Consider the following 16,821-nt stretch of genomic DNA (forward strand, 5'->3'; position numbering starts at 1 on the left):
CTAAAGGGTCACAGTGGGGTGGGAGGTGACAGCAGGACAACACATAATCCCTCCCTCTACCCTCCAGCTCATCACATCCCTCCCCTGCTCTGGTCTTCTCTCTCCCACTGCCTGCTCTGGGCCTCCAAAGTTACCAGCTGCACCTGATGGAATGGAATCTTAGTGCAAGTTCTTATTCATTCCACCTCCCACCTTGGTATTACGTGCTTCCTTGGCAAGTTGCCTGAATCATGACCAATTTCATAGGCTTAGAATATCTGAAGTTGTCTCTGTCCTCAATGTAAACCTTCTCAAGTCATGGTTTTACTTTGTCTTATCCAAGGTAGAGAACTTAGGTTTATGTAACATTTATTTAGCTTTATGAATGTTGGATGAAAAGCTTGGAATTTGACTTCTATGACCAGGAGAGTTATTCAAGAGCTGAGGTATATCTCTCCCAGGAGAGTGATCTAACAAATTTTCTGCCAGATGGTACATTTGGGGAGACAAGGAACACTTAAGCATTAATCATTCTTAACAGTGTCCCCTGTAAATCTTCCTTGTGTGTGACTACTGCCCATTTAGGGCTTGCTCTGGGAACACTTGATGGGGTAATAAGCCTTGCAACAATTCAGGCTCAAAGGGCAAGCATCTGGCTGAGCAAAATAAAGAGATAATATGGTTTGAGTTGTGTCCTTACCACTACCACTTGAGATATTCCCCCAAAATTCGTTGGAACCCTAACACTGAAGGCTATAATCTGATTTGGTTATGTGAGGGCTCTCTCTGGGAGAAATGTACCTCTGTCCTTGGCTTCACACAAGAACCAATTGACGCAGAAACCTAGTTTGTGATCCAAGTGACTTTATAAAGGATAGAAGAGGCAAATATGCTCGTGGGGGGTGGGGGCGGACTGGACAGCCCACGCGCGCTGGGTTGCATGACAGCTGGTTTGAGGCCCCCACCCATACCCTGTTAGTAGGCATGGCTGACGGTACTGTTTGACCCCATTGACTGAATTAAGCCCACCTGGTCTAGATGGGGGCCCGCCCAGGTTGACCTGCTTCCTGTCACAAGGACCTAAATGTGTGCATCTTTCCAGCCTGAAGCAGCTTTCAACTGTTGTGATGGGGAGGAGGTTTGGCATGCACAGCGACCACCCTCAGTTCTGCCTCTACTTACCTAACAGGTACACGGCATTTCTTTTCTGTTTTTTAAAACAACAAAAAAAAATCATTTGTAATCTTTCTATTCCAGCGGTGCTAGGAGCAAGGCAGAGGCAAAACCCAAGAACAGGGTTCTTCTCTGTTGAAGCGCGATAAACTCACGGGGAAGCAAACAAGCATCTTCATCCACATGAAGTGAATCTGTGAATCAGCAGCTCCCAACTGACCAAAGCACGCACACAGCAGCCCAGCATCAAGGTCCGTTTCTGTGCACTGCTCCCACTGTGAGGAAGAGCTTCATGTGCATTAAAAGGGAACTTTTGTAATATTTGAATTTTGAATAGTGGTCTTTGTCAGAAACTGGAAAAAATCTCAAAGCCTGAAGAAATTCCTTTCTAGTACTGAACATTCAAGGGAGCCTGTAGAAGCCTGAAATGATTGCTAGGTGACCACCTGGATCTGCTTGTTGAGTGAAAGTGGCAGAATAGCAGCAATAGAGCAGCGGGTTCATTCTGACCACTGACACTCGTGGACCTGGTTTACAGGCAGTAGAGAAGAAGATGAGAGCAGGTTGACTCGTTTGAAGTCCATGACCTACTCTGAGGGGACTAGAGTTGTAGAGAATTGGTGATGGGGCCAAGGCCTAAAGGCAATGCGACCAATGGACACTGAGGTGAGGCCAAGAGAGGGAGCCCACATTGACTTGACCCGAACCCGACCAGATGAAGAGAAGAATGTTGAGCCTGTGCACTGGTGTATACTGCTGCAGACTGTATAGACGAACTGTCCTGCTTTGACTTTCTTGTGGATGTGGACTTCACAAGGTTCCAACTGGCATGAAGACTCTTTATATTGAAGAATATGATTGTCTCCTCAGAGCACTGGGTTGATGGAAGTAGGCAGTAGAGAAACTGGATAGCCAAAATGGGCCAGATAAAGGCGTGAAGTGGCTAGCTTACAAGATTTCATAGATACTGGAATATATTCATAGAATTATAGGATTAATATGTGGGTGTACCTTACCTGCAATTGTTAAGCATAGGATATTTTTGTTTCATCACTTACAGAATATTATGTTTAAAGGAGGGTGGCACGGAGTGAAATGTATGCATTTTCATATTATACTGTTAGATACTGATATGATTCTATTATTGTTTTGAAATTATATACGGCTAAAGAATTTTGTGAAAATGTCAAATGGACAAGGGGTAGTCTGTTGTAGTTATACAATCTGGTGTCAATTTGGGACTTGAGAGGATTAAGAGTGAAGGGGTAGACTCTAGTCTCTCTATTGGGTTATGGCCAATGAGGCCTCTTTGTGGGCCTGGCCTTCCCGTCAGGGTTCTGGGAAATCTGGTCTTTCCTCCTTGGAGGCAGCAGACTATCTTTCTGCTCATTCCCTGAGAGATGTCCTACTAACAAGACACATGGCACCACACTGATAGAACCCATGCCCTGGGAACTGGAGGAGCCACATGGAGACCCTGCCAAAGCTGAGATGCTTCTACCACCACTGGATGCAGAAGACTTTGCAACTACTGACCTGTGATCTTCCTGCATTTGGGGTCATTGAAGGTGTTTCATGAGTCTGAAGAGAACATTATAGATTGATATCAGACATGGGCTAATATTGGACTTATGGACTTGATCTTGGTTGGGCTGGAATGCTTTCTCAATATACAACTGTTCTTGTATATAAAGGTCTTTCCTATACACATATGAGTGTGGATTTGTTTCTCTAGTCTACCTGGACTAACACTCATGGATCCCTTTCAGGACTGTAAGTTCTGTTCCCCTGACTGCTGCAAAGTATGTGACAGAGAAGAAAAGGGAGAAGAGTGAACTGTACCCATTTATTGAGGTAAGAAAAGTGATGAAGGAGCATGGCCGGTTCCCCAAACTTCATGAGTGGAAAAATGGGCTCTTGGCACAAAATGACATTCAATCTTCACCAAGAGATTCAGGGTTAAATTGCTGCCCTATCTCTGACCTCAGCTTTTGTTTTATTTTAATTCTCATATAATTCACATATATCATTCAATACTTCAGTCATATTAAGATTTGTGCAATCCTCACCACAATCAGGTTTACATCATTTCCTTCTTTTATATTCATTTTTGTTAGCCCCCCCCCCTCACTCCCCCAAATCTTCCCTGCCTGTCCCTAGGAGATTGTTAATTCTGTTAGTGTCTCTCTGGATTTGCCTCTCCTGGATTTCATATGTATTAAAAAAAAATACAAAACAAAATCAAGAAACAAGTAGAAAAGAAAAACTAACAATGATAAAAGAGAGAAAAACCTCAATCGAACAGAAAGTGAAAAATACTAAAAACTGGAACCAAATTAAAATTAGTCTGAAGAGATCAAATGATCAGGTGTTACATTTGAACTTAACTGTATCTGTTCATGTCCATGGGCTGTGGTCAGAGGGAATTCACCCCGCATGTGCATTTGAGTCCTTTTGCAAACTGGGTGTTCCGAACTTAAGCTCTGATTCTTGTTCATACCTGCAGATTGAGATTCTATTATTTATCACCCTGGCATCACACTGGCTGTGCTGCTTGTTCTGGGCGGACTTAGTTGACATCTCACTTAGATGGCTGCTTATTTTCAGAAAAAAGGTTTAAGTACAAGGCCCTGTTCTTTGTGATAGATGTGCACCATCTGATTTCAGGGTTTTTTTACACCCTATGCTTTCCAGTCAAATATTCACTTGAGGTAATTCAAAACACTCACTTGGCTCGATGACGCCAGAATAGCTCCCCTCCATGCAGTTCCATGGAGCTCAGCATAGTTAGGGCGCAGAGATGAAAAGACGATTGAACCATGTACTGAACGTTCAGGTTTTTCCCTGCTTTTGAAAATCTGTTTGCGCTTGTAGAGTAAATGTTTTGTACTTTTTAAGAGTGTAAAAAAAATAGATGGAGGGATTCAGAGAAAATGGCAACCAGATAGGACCCATCTATCTGGAGCTCCTGCTGCCAGACCAGAAAAATAGGAAATTAGGTGAAGGAAACGGGGAGGTGGAGTTCTGAAATTAGAACTAGGGTAACAGGGTTTCTCCTGAACCCCTTCTTTTGTGGGATTTCCACTCACAAAGCAAACCAAGAATGCTTTAAAGCAGCACTATAATTTTGACGAAGTGGCAGGCGCCAGATATGCCCTTGCCTGGAGCAGGGATCCCTGCAGGTGGACGCCCTGAGAGGGGGCAGAATCTCAGACACGAGGGGAACCCCACACTGAGCTCTCCATGCGGTTGGATGCCTTGAGCTCACGGTCAGGGGTTGGTGGTGGGTAGCCATAATTTAGAGTAGAAGAAAAAATATATTATTACCTTAGGAAGATCATGGTGTGGGAGAAAAAGGCAGAAAGTCGGGAGTCCAGGGAGCAAATTTAGTTCCAATTGGCCGACTAGTAAACAACCCCCCTGATAAGCTGCATCTCCCCCTCTGGGGGTCAGCTTGACAGCCACCAAATCTGAGCACATCACAAGTAGAATTTTTTTTAAGGGTGAAACATAAATGATTGGTTTAAAACTCAAACCCAAGTCTGGTTGCTCAGCTCCAAGCACCACATGGGGAGTCCCTTAACATAAATCAGCATAGGAAGCAACCTAGCTAAGGAATGCCAGAACTCAGCCACAGGGCCTGGCAGCTTTTACCATAACAAAGACCCGCTGTAGCAGTGTCAGCCTTAAACAGCACTGAGCTGTAGCCCAGAGACTGTGGGAGACAATTTCATTCTAGCTGGCCAGAGGAATAAAAAAGAAAATCCTCTGATCTAGGAAGCATCAGCAGTCTAGATAGGACAACAAGCTTCCCTCTCAGTGATTCTACACATAGCTGGGGAGGCCCTGCCGGTCTTGGAGCCCTAGACGGGGCTGAGGGAGCCCCCCAGTGCCCCCTCCCAGCCCCTGCTGCAGTGCTACATGCAGCACAAGGCAGGTACTCCAGCACCCAAGTGACCCCTGGCCACGGGCGCGATCTTGCTTTTGAAGTAATCTCACACAGCATCTGTGGAACCCTACATCAGGGATGGGAAAGTCCATTAACGCATGCCCAGGAGAGCCAGCATAGGAAAGCTGGATTTTCCTGCCCGTGGGCTCCGATGGATGTTGCACCTGGAGCAGCCCACCTGGGCCAGATGATTGCAGTTCAGCCAATGGGATTGACCTGGGGTCCTTCACCAGCCTCCCCGGGAACCCTTGAAAAGGCAGGAACCAGAAGGGAGAGGGGTGGTCCAGGTCGTCTTCCTGGGAGGAGAGAGATCCTTGCATGACCTGAGGCAGTCTCTGCCAGGCCCCATGGTCAAAGGAATCCTATGGGTGCCTTGTAAAACCTGAAGCTTCTTTTAACTCTCATTAAATTCACTTGGATCACGAGCCCGGCTTCCGCATGAAATTTTTCTCGCGGGGAGCCAAGGACTGGGGTTGGAATTTAGGCCAGAGAGAGAGACCTTACAAGTCCATGACCCTGTGACCTTGAGGAAGAGTTGGAATTCCTCTGGCCTCAAGGACAGGTGATCAAGTATCATTACCTCCTTACCCACTGCTCTACTTATTCTCACTTTATTCACTAGCCCTTCTAACTTTTCCACCGCACTCAGTTTCAACGTGCTCAGGTTGGTGTTGGGCTTTTATTTACTCGCTTTCTTCTTTATCCCTCTTTTTTTCCCCTTTTCCCCTCTTTTTCCTCTTCTCTCCCACTCTCTCCTCTCATATGCCACTAAAGGCTTCCAGGTCACTTCCCTCCGCTTAGGGCAAATCAACCCAAATAGCAGGAGGCACTCCAGCCTGCCCTGTGTGGGAGTGCTGTACACCACACAAGGCACCTGGGACAAACACCTACAGTGCGCTGCACCGTTGAAGAAACCTCCGTCATGCCCCTAAGGTGATCTCGTCAACTAGGGCAATTCTGCCCAGCACCACTGGGTCCCGGCATTAAAAGGGCACACTGACCTGCCATGTTGGAGCAGTGTCTAAACCCCTCTGGCCCCTCATCCAAGCAATCAGGGATCAGCTACTACTTTATACTTTATTTCCTCCTTCTCTCTCTCCTTGCTCTTTACCATCACAGCCAACCTTAGTGAACTCAGTTGGATTTATTTCCTTCTTTCTCTTTATTCTCTTTTTCTTTCTTTCCTCTTTCTGTCTTTGCTTTCTTCACCTCTCTCTTAGCTTGTACGATTCTCTCTGCTCCCTCTCATTGCTTGCACATACCACTGCTGGTTTCCAGAGCCCTACACTCTGCCTAGGGCAACCCTGTCCTCCTAGTGGGCAGCCTGACCCCTAAGACAGTACTGCACACAGGACGAGTCAGAGCTACACACAGCATAACACAGGGTCAGTTATTTCTTTAACCATTTAAAAAATACTCTCTCCTCCTCCTTCCTTTTCTCTTCTCTCTTTTTCCTTTTATTGGGCTCTTCTTACAGGTTTTCTGCTTTTCTCCGCTCCATCTAGCTCTTCTCTACTTCCTACCACAGCCTCCACAGATTTGGTTCTCCTTTTTAGTTGTTTTCTTTTCTTTTCTTTCTTTCTTTCTTTTTTTTTACTGTTGTCACCTTTGTTTACTCTGTGCATTTTAGTTGTCTGTGGGTGAGTGGTTGTCAGTCTGGTTGGCATTATTGCCCCAGTCTGTGTCTTCCTCTTTCTCTCTTTTTCCTCTCCTTTCACTCTCTTTCCCATCACAAGACAATAGCTGTCTCCAGGCCACTCCCCTCTGCCTAGGGCAAACCTGAAGGCCCAACTGAGGGAGCTCCCACCCCCCACTTATTGGCGTGGCAAGCAGCTGGGGAATTCACGCTGGTCCTCTCCCACACACTAAGCCACAGGTTGTTCTCCCCTATAAAAAGTGGGGGCATCCCCAGCCTAAATCCTGAGGTCCTACAAGTGACTGTGGGAAACGCCTGACCACCACTTGTGAGGCTCCACGCTACTGTGGGAACATCCACCCAATCTCCAAGGCGATCTCTCTGTACATCCCCTTGTCTAGCCAGATTTGTAAAGTAGAATTTGGATCATGATAGTGGGGGGAGGAAGCATTTAGGAACTAGAGGAAACATGTTTCATTGTTGCTACCCTGCACCCTGACTGGCTTATCTCGTCCCCACATCCCTTCAGGAAGGGGGTGTCCAGTTACCTACCAATGGGCTTTGAGTCTCCACTCTGCACTCACCCTCATTTACAATGACATGATTTTTGTGTTCTTTGATGCTTGATATCTGATCCCTTCAACAGTTCATGGTCACACAGGCTGGTGTGCTTCCTCCATGTGGGCTTTGTTGCTTCTGAGCTAGATGGCCGCTTCTTTATTTTCAAGCCTGTAAGATCCCAGATGCTATAACTTTTGATAGCCAGGCACCATCAGCTTTCTTCACCACATTTGCTAGTGCACACATTTTTCTTCAACCATCATGTTGGAAAGGTGTTCATCATGGAATGCCAATTTAATATAACGTGTTCTTGCATTGAGTAAGTATTTGGCAATGTCCATCTACTGCCTTAATACTAAGTCTATAAATATATGCACGTTGATCTATTTACGAACCCTCCTGTATAAATATATTTACATATGTACATGCCAGTATGTAGACCTCTAGAAATACCCTTTGTCACCTAGTTCTTTCCTCTATTTACTTTTACTTTCCTCTTGTCCGACTATCATGCTCAGCTTTCACTTGGGTTTGAGTAATTTCTCTTGGTTACATTGCCCTTGCTGAATACCTACCAGGCTTCTCACACCCTCCTTGCGACGGATTTTGGATTACTTGTTGCTCCCCTGTCGCTGGATTGGTCAGCATCACCTCCTTACCCCCTCCTCTCTCTCTCCCATGTCCCCGGGAACCATTGGTCCTGTTGTTTTCTCCTCCAGACTATTCTTCCAGCCTATCTTATCTAGATAGATCTGTTGAGATAATAATATGCACCAAAAATCAAACCATAGCAAGATAGGCGATGGGTGAGAACACAGTGATGACAAAAAAACAACAACAGAAAACCAATGATCAATAAAAGAGTAAATTAATTAAAAGACAAAAAAAATTTTTAAGAAAGAAAAACCTGTAAATAGATCAAGGTCTGATTTTTTTTTTCTATAGGTGTGTCCTTCAGTCAGGTCTGATGGCGTATCATGCTCTGGCCCCAGAGTCTGTCCTTTGTACTCCCTCAGGGGCTACCCGCTCTGCTCCCATGGTTGCTCTGCTGCATGCTTTTAGTGATTTGCCTCCGTGTTGGAGGGCCAGTCGGGTCAGTCCCAACACAGAGTCTCCGGTATTGTCCCCATAGGGCCCTGGGCCAGCAAGGGATGGCATGTCTCATAGTGGGATCAGCCATATGGTCCACTCTGTACATTGGCTGTTCAGAGTGCCAAAATCATCCTCCAAGCCTGGTGGACCAGTGTGTGCTCCACTCTCTTCCTCCCCCTTTATTTGCCCCTGTGTGCTCTGATCAGACATGTCCATCTCCCCTAGCTACAGGTTCAGTGCCGTCTTCTAAAGTAAATTCTTCTGGGGGGAGGGGCAGTTGTCCACGTAGCTGGTATGGAGGCTGGACCATCCACTTTTCATTTAGGATCAAAAGCATCTAGCTTTTAGCATTTGGTGCTATTGAGTCAGTTCCAACTCAAGGCAGAATGAACCACTGCGCAGTCCTACACCATCTTCAAAACTGTTGTTATACTTGAACCTAACATTTCAGCCTTTTCCAGGGACTGGCATCTCCTGATAACATACCCAAAGCATGTGAAGTCTCCCCGTGCTTGCTTCTAAGGACCTTTCAGACTGTTCTTCTGACACAAATCTGTTCATTCTTCCAGCACTCAATGGTATTTTTAATATTCTTGGCTAGTGTCATCTTGATGGGTTGAAACACTATCTCGCTCTAGTGTTGATGTACATTTTTCTGATGCCTAATTATACTGAGTATCTTTTAAGGTAATCATTTAATTTTTATGGCATTTTGAAAAGATGTCAATGAGGTCTATTTAATTTGTGTTCAGATGGAAACACATAACTCAAACTAAATATGTGACAGTAGAATAAGAATCCATTTTATCCTAAATACTTGAGATATTTATACAGCCTACTCAGGTTTTTATCAACATAGATAAGGTGGCGGTGGTGGTGGTGGTGGTGGTGGTGGTGGTGGTGGTTTTTAAGAGTTAATCTCTAAATAGGGGGCTGTAGTACTGAGCACTGAATCTCCTTTGCTTGATTAATTTTTATGTTAGGGAAGTAATACAAGGATTCCATCAAATGACCCATCAGTTTGAGGAAAAAGCATATCAGAATTGATGGTCAAAGCCTATATGGCTTTATGGTTTAGTCTCTAGGGGTATGTAATGCTCTTGTGAAAATAGTATTCCTCATGATAATAACGAGGAACTGGTGGGCTTCCAGGGCTGGGAGCTGAACTGAGGGGCAGTTCTACCCTGTCTAATAGGGTCACTATGAGTTGGCAAAGACTCGATGGCTGTCAGTTTGGTTTTTTTGACTTGAGTACTGGCATTCAGTGTGTTTATCGAAATCAATAAATTACAAGCATTTTTGATGTCTATTTTTTACATACAAAATTTAAATCCCCCAAGCCTCTGAAAACTGCGAAGATTTCACAGCACTAGGTTGGTACTCTCCCATCCAAGAATCAGTGAAACTGGCAGGGTGTGAGGCATTCAGGCTCCCTCAGTTCCTCCTGCTGCCTTCTCTGACCCTGGTCACTTGCTTCTATTACCTCTCTTGGACCTTACATGCATTTGAATTAGAACACCATAGAGTACAGTGCTCTACATGTGCAGCAGCTCTAACCATGTCACTCTCTGTCTCTATGAAGCCTCTTCCAACAAAATTCAAATGCGATTGTATGTGCACACATAAACACACGCATGCACCAGAGCACCCTTCTTAACAGAGAGTCAGGAGGGTCTCTTAATTATTTGCTGTCCTCACTTTGGACACAAGTCCCTTGATGATGAGTAGGAGAAAAGGAACATCAGGTAGTGGGGGAAACCCTAAGGAGGAACAGAGGAGAGCTTTAACTAAGAATAATGCTACTAGGGGAATGATGGCATGTGAGGAAAATTAGATACTTCCAGACTGTCAGATTTTTCCATACAGCAAAATTAACTTTTCTAGTTTTGTCTAAAACTGGCCCCAGGAAATTTCAAATAGCACATCTCAGATTATCTAACCTACAAAGGAGTAGCCGGCCTTCCACCCACCCCCACCCCACCCCCGCCAAAAAACCAAGCGGTACAAAGCTCCACTGGGTACACATTTCAAAATATACATTCTCCTGTTTGGGCAGGCATCTGGCAACTTGCTCTGAGCTAGTGCACCCACACTTTTTTCCCAAGGTCATTGCTGGTGACAAGACCTTGTGCTCTTCTCACAAGCCAGAATGCAAACATAAATCAAGTCAGTGTAAGACGCCATCATCACCTCACTCAAATACACCTCGTCAAGTGAACTCAAACTTCAAGAAGATGCTCATTTGTTTGGTTTTGTTGATGTGAGGGTGATAGTGCATTTGGAGTTTAGTCATTGCACTAGGTCAGACTGTTAATCAAGCTTCCTATATAGAGGTTCTGAAGATATTGTGTAAGAAGGTCTGAGTTGTCTGGCTAGACCAGGGCTTGCACACTGCTATTGACTAGAAGTTCCGACACACAGAATCCAGGACAGATAAACCCCTCAGGACCAATACTGAGAGTAGCAACACCACGAGGGAAGGTAGGGGGGAGAAGCAGAAGAAAGGGGAAACCAATCTCAATGATGGACATACAGCCCCACTCCACCACCCAGGGGAACAAACAGCAGAAGTTTGGGTGAAGGGATACAGCAGAGGCGTAAAATATAAAAATAAAAAGTATGTATAAAGTATCAGTGGTTCACGTGGGTGGGAGGAGGGGAAAAAAGGAGCTCAAGGAGAAAGAACATGTTTGGAAATGATGATAGCAATGTATGTACAAATGTGCTTCATACAAATTGGTGTATGAATTGTTACAAGAGCTGTAAGATCCCCCAATAAAATGATTTATTTAAAATAAAAAGGACTGATTAGTGGTAGACAGGGGACTGGTTTTGCCACCATGACAGTGCACCTGCTCACACACAAAAAACAGCATGCCTCTATCGCCCGATCTGATCCCAGCACACCGAGGCAAAATACTAAGGGTGTACAACAGAACAGGAAGGGGAACAGAGCAACGAAGTCCCCAGGGAATACCAAAAATAGACTTTGGGGCCAGGGCTAGCTGACCCATCATACTCTATGAGAAAGCACTCCTAAAGGCCAACAAACAGTCCTTGAACTAACTAAAAGCTTTTCTTTCTTGTGTTTTGTTTTGCTTTTTGTCATTGGCTTGTTGGTGGTGGTGTTGTTCTTTTGTTTCATTTTGTTGCTTGGGTTTGCTCTGTCTCGTTTTTGTGCATGCTATGATTTCCACAGGTCTGTCTAAATGAGATAGGCTGGATGAACAATCTGGAGGAGAAAACAATGGGACTGACAGCTGGGGGAGGGAGATGGGAAAGGGGGGTGTAGGGAAAAAGGAAGTGCTGTTAACAAACCCAGGGACAAGGGAACACCAAGTGATCCAAATAGATGGTGAGGAGGGTGTAGGAGGCTTGGTAGAGTGTAACCAAGAGTAATGTAACCTAGAGGAATTACTGAAACACAAATGAAGGCTGAACATGAGAGTGGGACAATCAGAAAGTAAAAGGAAATCAAGGAAAGAGGTAGGAAGCAAAGGGCATTTATAGAGGTCTAAATAAAGGCATGTGCATATGTAAATATATTTATGTATAACGATGGGGAAATAGATCTATATGCATATATTTATAGGTTTAGTATTAAGGTAACAGATGTACATTGGGCCTCCATTCAAGTACTCCCTCAATGCAAAAATACTTTGTTGTATTAAAGTGGCATTCCGTGATGCTCACCTCCCCAACACAATTGCTGGAGGCAAATGGGTGCATAAGCAAATGTGGTGACTGAAGTTGATGGTGGTCGACTATCAAAAGTTATACATTCTGGGGTCTTAAAAGCTTGAAGTTAAACAAGTGGTCATGTAGCTGAGAAGCAACAAAGCCCACATGAAAGAAGCACACCAGCATGTGTGATCACGAGGTGTCGGAAGAATCAGGTATCAGACATCATCGGAACAAAAAAATCATATCTTTGTGAATACGGGGGAGTGTGGAGTGAAAACCCAAAGCTCATTTGTAGATAATTGGACATCCCCTTACAGAAGGGTAGCAGGGAGGAGAGGAGCCAGTCAGGGTGCACTGTAGCAACAATGAAACATACAACTTTCCTCTAGCTCCTAAATGCTTCTTCCCCCACAACTAAAATGATCCCCATTCTACCTTACAAATCTAGCTAGACCTGAGGATGTACACTGGTACAGATAGGAACTGGAAACACAGGGAATCCAGGGCCGATGATCCCTTCAGGACCAGTGGTGAGAGTGGCGATACGAGGAGGGTAGAGGGAGGGAGGAATGGAAAGGGGAAACGGATTACAAGGATCTACATATAACCATCTCCCTGGGGGACAGACAACAGAAAAGTGGCTGAAGGGAGATATTGTATAGTGTAAGATATGACAAAATAATAATTTAGAAATTATTCAGGGTTCATGAGGGATGGGGAATAATTATCAGCTGATGCCAGCGGATTAAGTGGAGAGCAAATGTTTTCAGAATGATGAGGGCAATGAATGTACAAATATGATGTATGTATCAATTGTGATAAGAGTTGTATGAGGCCCCAAAAATTGATTATAAAAAAAGAGAAAAGAAATAACAGTATGAAAACATCCCCCAAAAAAGCATGCCTCTCTTGTCCCTCATATCCTAATCACCTGAACTCACTCCATGTGACTTCTTTCTGTTTCCATGAATGAAGGACAGTGGTTTGACAACACAGAAGAGGGGGAGAAAAAACAAGGGTGTCACCCAAACTGCTGAGTTTGAAAAATGTTTCCAAGAATGTAATCACAGATTAGACAAATGTGTGAAGTGTAATGGAGAGTACTATGAAGGGGATAAAAAATTTAAATGCATAGTTTTGAAAAAATTGTAGTTTTTGTCGGGTTCCCCCTAGTAGCTTCCAATTTCATAGCAACTCAAGCCATCACCATACATCAAACTGACAGAGAAGGGGTGGGTTTTGTGTGTAGGTGGTGTTGGTTATTGCACAGGGGCAAGGGACTTCTGGTGGCATAGTACCTTATGCCTTGGGTGTCAACTGTAATGTCAGCAGTGGGGAACCACCAGTCAGTCCTCAGAAGAAAAGGATGAGGCGTTCTACTCCCATAGAGTTAGCCTTTGGGAAACCCACAGAGATAGTTCTGCTCTGATCTCATAGAGTCGCTATGGCTCAGCATCGACTCCATCGAAGTGAGCTGACAAACTAAAGGCAGGAGATCTGAAAGAGGATGCGGAGACGTTGTCTCAGGTACTTTGGACATATTACTATGGTGGAACCAGTCCTGCAAGAAGGGCGTCATTTTTGGCAGAGGGTTAGCAAACAAGAGGAAGACCCTTACTTAGGTGGATTGACACCGTGGCTGCAAGAATCGGCTCAAATACAGTAACAAGTGCGAGGATGGCGCAGGACTGGGCTTTGTTTCTCTCTCTAGTGCACAGGCCCCTATGAATCCGAACTGACTCCAGGGCTCTACAACATCAACTACTACAACCCCGAAGTTCAAACCTACCCAGTGGCTTCCCAAAAGGGAGGTGTGGCCATGTGCCTCTGTAAAGATGACAGCTAGGGAGCCCCTGCGGGGCAGTTCTACTCTGTGGCACAGGGGCAGCCAGGAGTCGGAATGTGCTTCACAGCAAAGGGTGTGCTTTGTCTCAGTTTGTGCCTGCTGCTGTTTATGCTATGCACTGAGTTTAACATGTGACACTCAGGAGCGAATGAATGGAAACACACCCATGATGCCAGATGCAAGCTGACACTGTTTCTGAGTTCTGGGCATATTATTTTTTCAGAGATAATTTCCTGTAGCGGTGACACACCGAGTCCTATTTCATGTAAAAGCATCAGCAGCAGAGGAAAGCACTGCACAGAGAGAAGACGATGACACGTAACAGGCTTTCCATAGAGGAACAAAAGGGTGGATGTCTTGGGCTGCACTCTTTTCTTGTATACAGACAGTAAACAAGCTGAACACATCTCACCTAAGCATAACATTACAACTACTTGAAGCCCAGCTCAGGCATCTGGACAAGAGGCAGCAAGGAAGGATGGGAGAGAGTTAATGGGCTGGGCGTCCCCAAAGGTGCAGAGTGGGAATCAAGGGAGGATCCAGGACGAGCCAAGGCTTCTGGCAGAAGTCTGAGAGGAGAGCAGCAGAAAGGAGCTGCTCTCTGGGTCCTCACAGATGTAGCCAGTGAGAGAGCAGCAGTGCTGCCCCCTGGCGGTGCGCCGAAGGCAGGGCCGCTTCCCCCAGGGCTGGAGAGCTCTGGGGAAAGACAAACCGTGTCACTTTGGATGCCAAGTAAGGGGGCACTGTGTGCCGGTGGTGTACCTATGTTGGCCAAAGCGCTGCCCACTGTGCATTTGCTTCCCACAAGCACAGTTATCCTTCCTCGTGCATCCAGGAAAGACAGTTCTAGAAAAACACAAGCAGTAAAATAAAACACTGCCAGGTCTCGAACCATCCTCACCATTGTTACTATGCCCACTGGTGTAGCCACTGGTTCGAGCTGTTTTATTGCCCGTCCTCCACTTTTTTGCCAAGCATCATGTCCTTCATGGACTTGATGTCCCTTCAGGGACTGGTCTCTCCTGACAGCACGTCCAAAGATATCAAATGAAGTCCAGCCATCCTTTGTCCCCATGTTCTCTTGGCAGTCCTTGTACTTTTATTGCTCAGTGTCTGATTATTTGGGACCAGGCCTTATTGCTGCCCCTTCCTCACCTTGGCCCCCAATCCCGACCCCAAGCCCTGCACATCCACTGTGTGAAACCTCCTGTTCCTGTAACCATCCCTGTGCTTTTGTGTGGGGGGTCTAGCTGGGTTCCCCTGGCAATTCGCCAGCTGCCCTTGGGAAAGTTCATGGAGTCGGCTAATTAGTAGAAAAGCCAAACGTCCAGCTGAGATTGGTTTACTCCCTAGCACCCTTGGGCAGGAGCACAGCCCCACTCCCGGTCCCAGGTAGCCAACGACCACACCTAGGTTCTCCGGACTTGGCAGCTGTAACATGTGGCCTGGGCTTCCCCTTCATTTCCTGCTCCTTTCTGGCTTGCTGTCTGACTTTTCTTTGCGGAATTAAAGCTGCAAATTGACAGGATCCCATAAACACTCTAAAGCCACAAAAAAACACCAAATGCCCACCCAAACATGTGAAACTTCCAAAAATCATCCTTAGAAGATTCCCAAACCCTAAACATTCCTAAACCCCATATATGCCCTGAAAACACCATGAAAGCCCTAAGAAAACCTAAAATGCTGGGGAAAAAAAACACATATAATATTAAAAATACCCTAAAATCCCTAAGGAACTCTGCAACATCACTAAAAACACCCTATTGTGCTGAAAAATACCTATACACTCTAAAAAACCACCCCTAAATCCCTTAAACACTCCCTAAAATCTTATAAAACACCCTAAAAACCCCAAACCACCCGAATGCCCCAAACACACCTTGAACGTCCACAAACAACCTAAAAGCCCTAAAAAATCACATGCCACCAAAAAGCCCTAAATGACCGCAAAATTCCAACTCATAGCCACCCTATAGAGGGCTTCTGGAGCTGTCAGTCTTTTATGGGAACAGCTTTATCGTTCTCCCAAGGAGAAGTTGGTAGGTTTGAAACCCTGACCTCATATTTAGCAGTCTAATAATTGCTGGACAGTGCCACCAAGGCTCTACTGGTGTAGTGGGTTACACATTGGGCTGCTAACCTCAAGGGAAACGGTTCAAAACCACCACCCACTCCTTGGGAGAAAGAAGAAGCTTTCTTTCTATTCCCCTAGATTTCTCATTGAAGGTGTAAAGTAACCTGTTAAATGCTCGCAGTGGCAGCAGCAATGTCTCATAACCATGGGGAAATGTGGTTCAGAAACTTCAGAAGCAAGCATCCACCAGTAGGTGACTGACCAGCAGTATTGACTTGGGCAAAGAGAAGGTGACATGGAAGGGTAAGGAGAAGAATGCGTGCAGAGGGCAGGTTGGCAGCTGAGCCTAAGTCCAGTAGAAACAACAGCAGAATGGCCTGTTCCTGGAAGGGCCACAGGAGATGGTGCGACTTCATGTAGCCCCCACTTACATGTGTAACAGCAGCAATTGCCTGAACACGTGGTCTCCCCAGGGAGGAGCCTTTGTGTGGTGTTAAGATGCTGTTACTGTCTGTTGTACTGTGGTGGCCTGCATTTGGCTGTAATGGTGGAAATTTTGCAGCCAGTAGTTCAAATGCCTGCTGGGTCACTCACTGCAGGTAGACTTCAGCAGTTTCCAGACAGAGAGACGAGGGAGGAGGACCTGGTCTTCCACTTCTGAAAGAACTGGCCAGTGTGAACCTTGTGAATGGCAGAACACTATACCTGAACATGAGTACCGCAGGCTATAAGGCATGATGGATTGACACAGTGGCTGCAGCAATGTGCTCAAACATAGGATAGTGCTGGCCTGGAAAATAGTTCATCGTCCATTAAAAAAAAAT

General features: G+C 45.4%; 1 long non-coding RNA gene across 8 annotated transcripts in view; it reads left to right on the forward strand.

The window, feature by feature from the left end:
- LOC142435883 (uncharacterized) overlaps positions 1-16,821 on the forward strand; it is a 111,237-nt gene that overhangs the window by 66,586 nt on the left and 27,830 nt on the right. For 7 of the 8 annotated variants that reach the window (XR_012781641.1, XR_012781642.1, XR_012781639.1 and 4 more), the window contains 2 exons: positions 1,082-1,168; positions 2,922-3,006. The exons of the other annotated variant lie outside the window; for it this stretch is intronic. This is a non-coding gene — a long non-coding RNA (uncharacterized LOC142435883). The remainder of the gene's footprint in view (positions 1-1,081; positions 1,169-2,921; positions 3,007-16,821) is intronic. 8 annotated transcript variants of the gene reach the window in all.

This window comes from Tenrec ecaudatus (assembly GCF_050624435.1).
Source record: "Tenrec ecaudatus isolate mTenEca1 chromosome 5 unlocalized genomic scaffold, mTenEca1.hap1 SUPER_5_unloc_5, whole genome shotgun sequence".
NCBI lineage: Eukaryota > Metazoa > Chordata > Mammalia > Afrosoricida > Tenrecidae > Tenrec > Tenrec ecaudatus.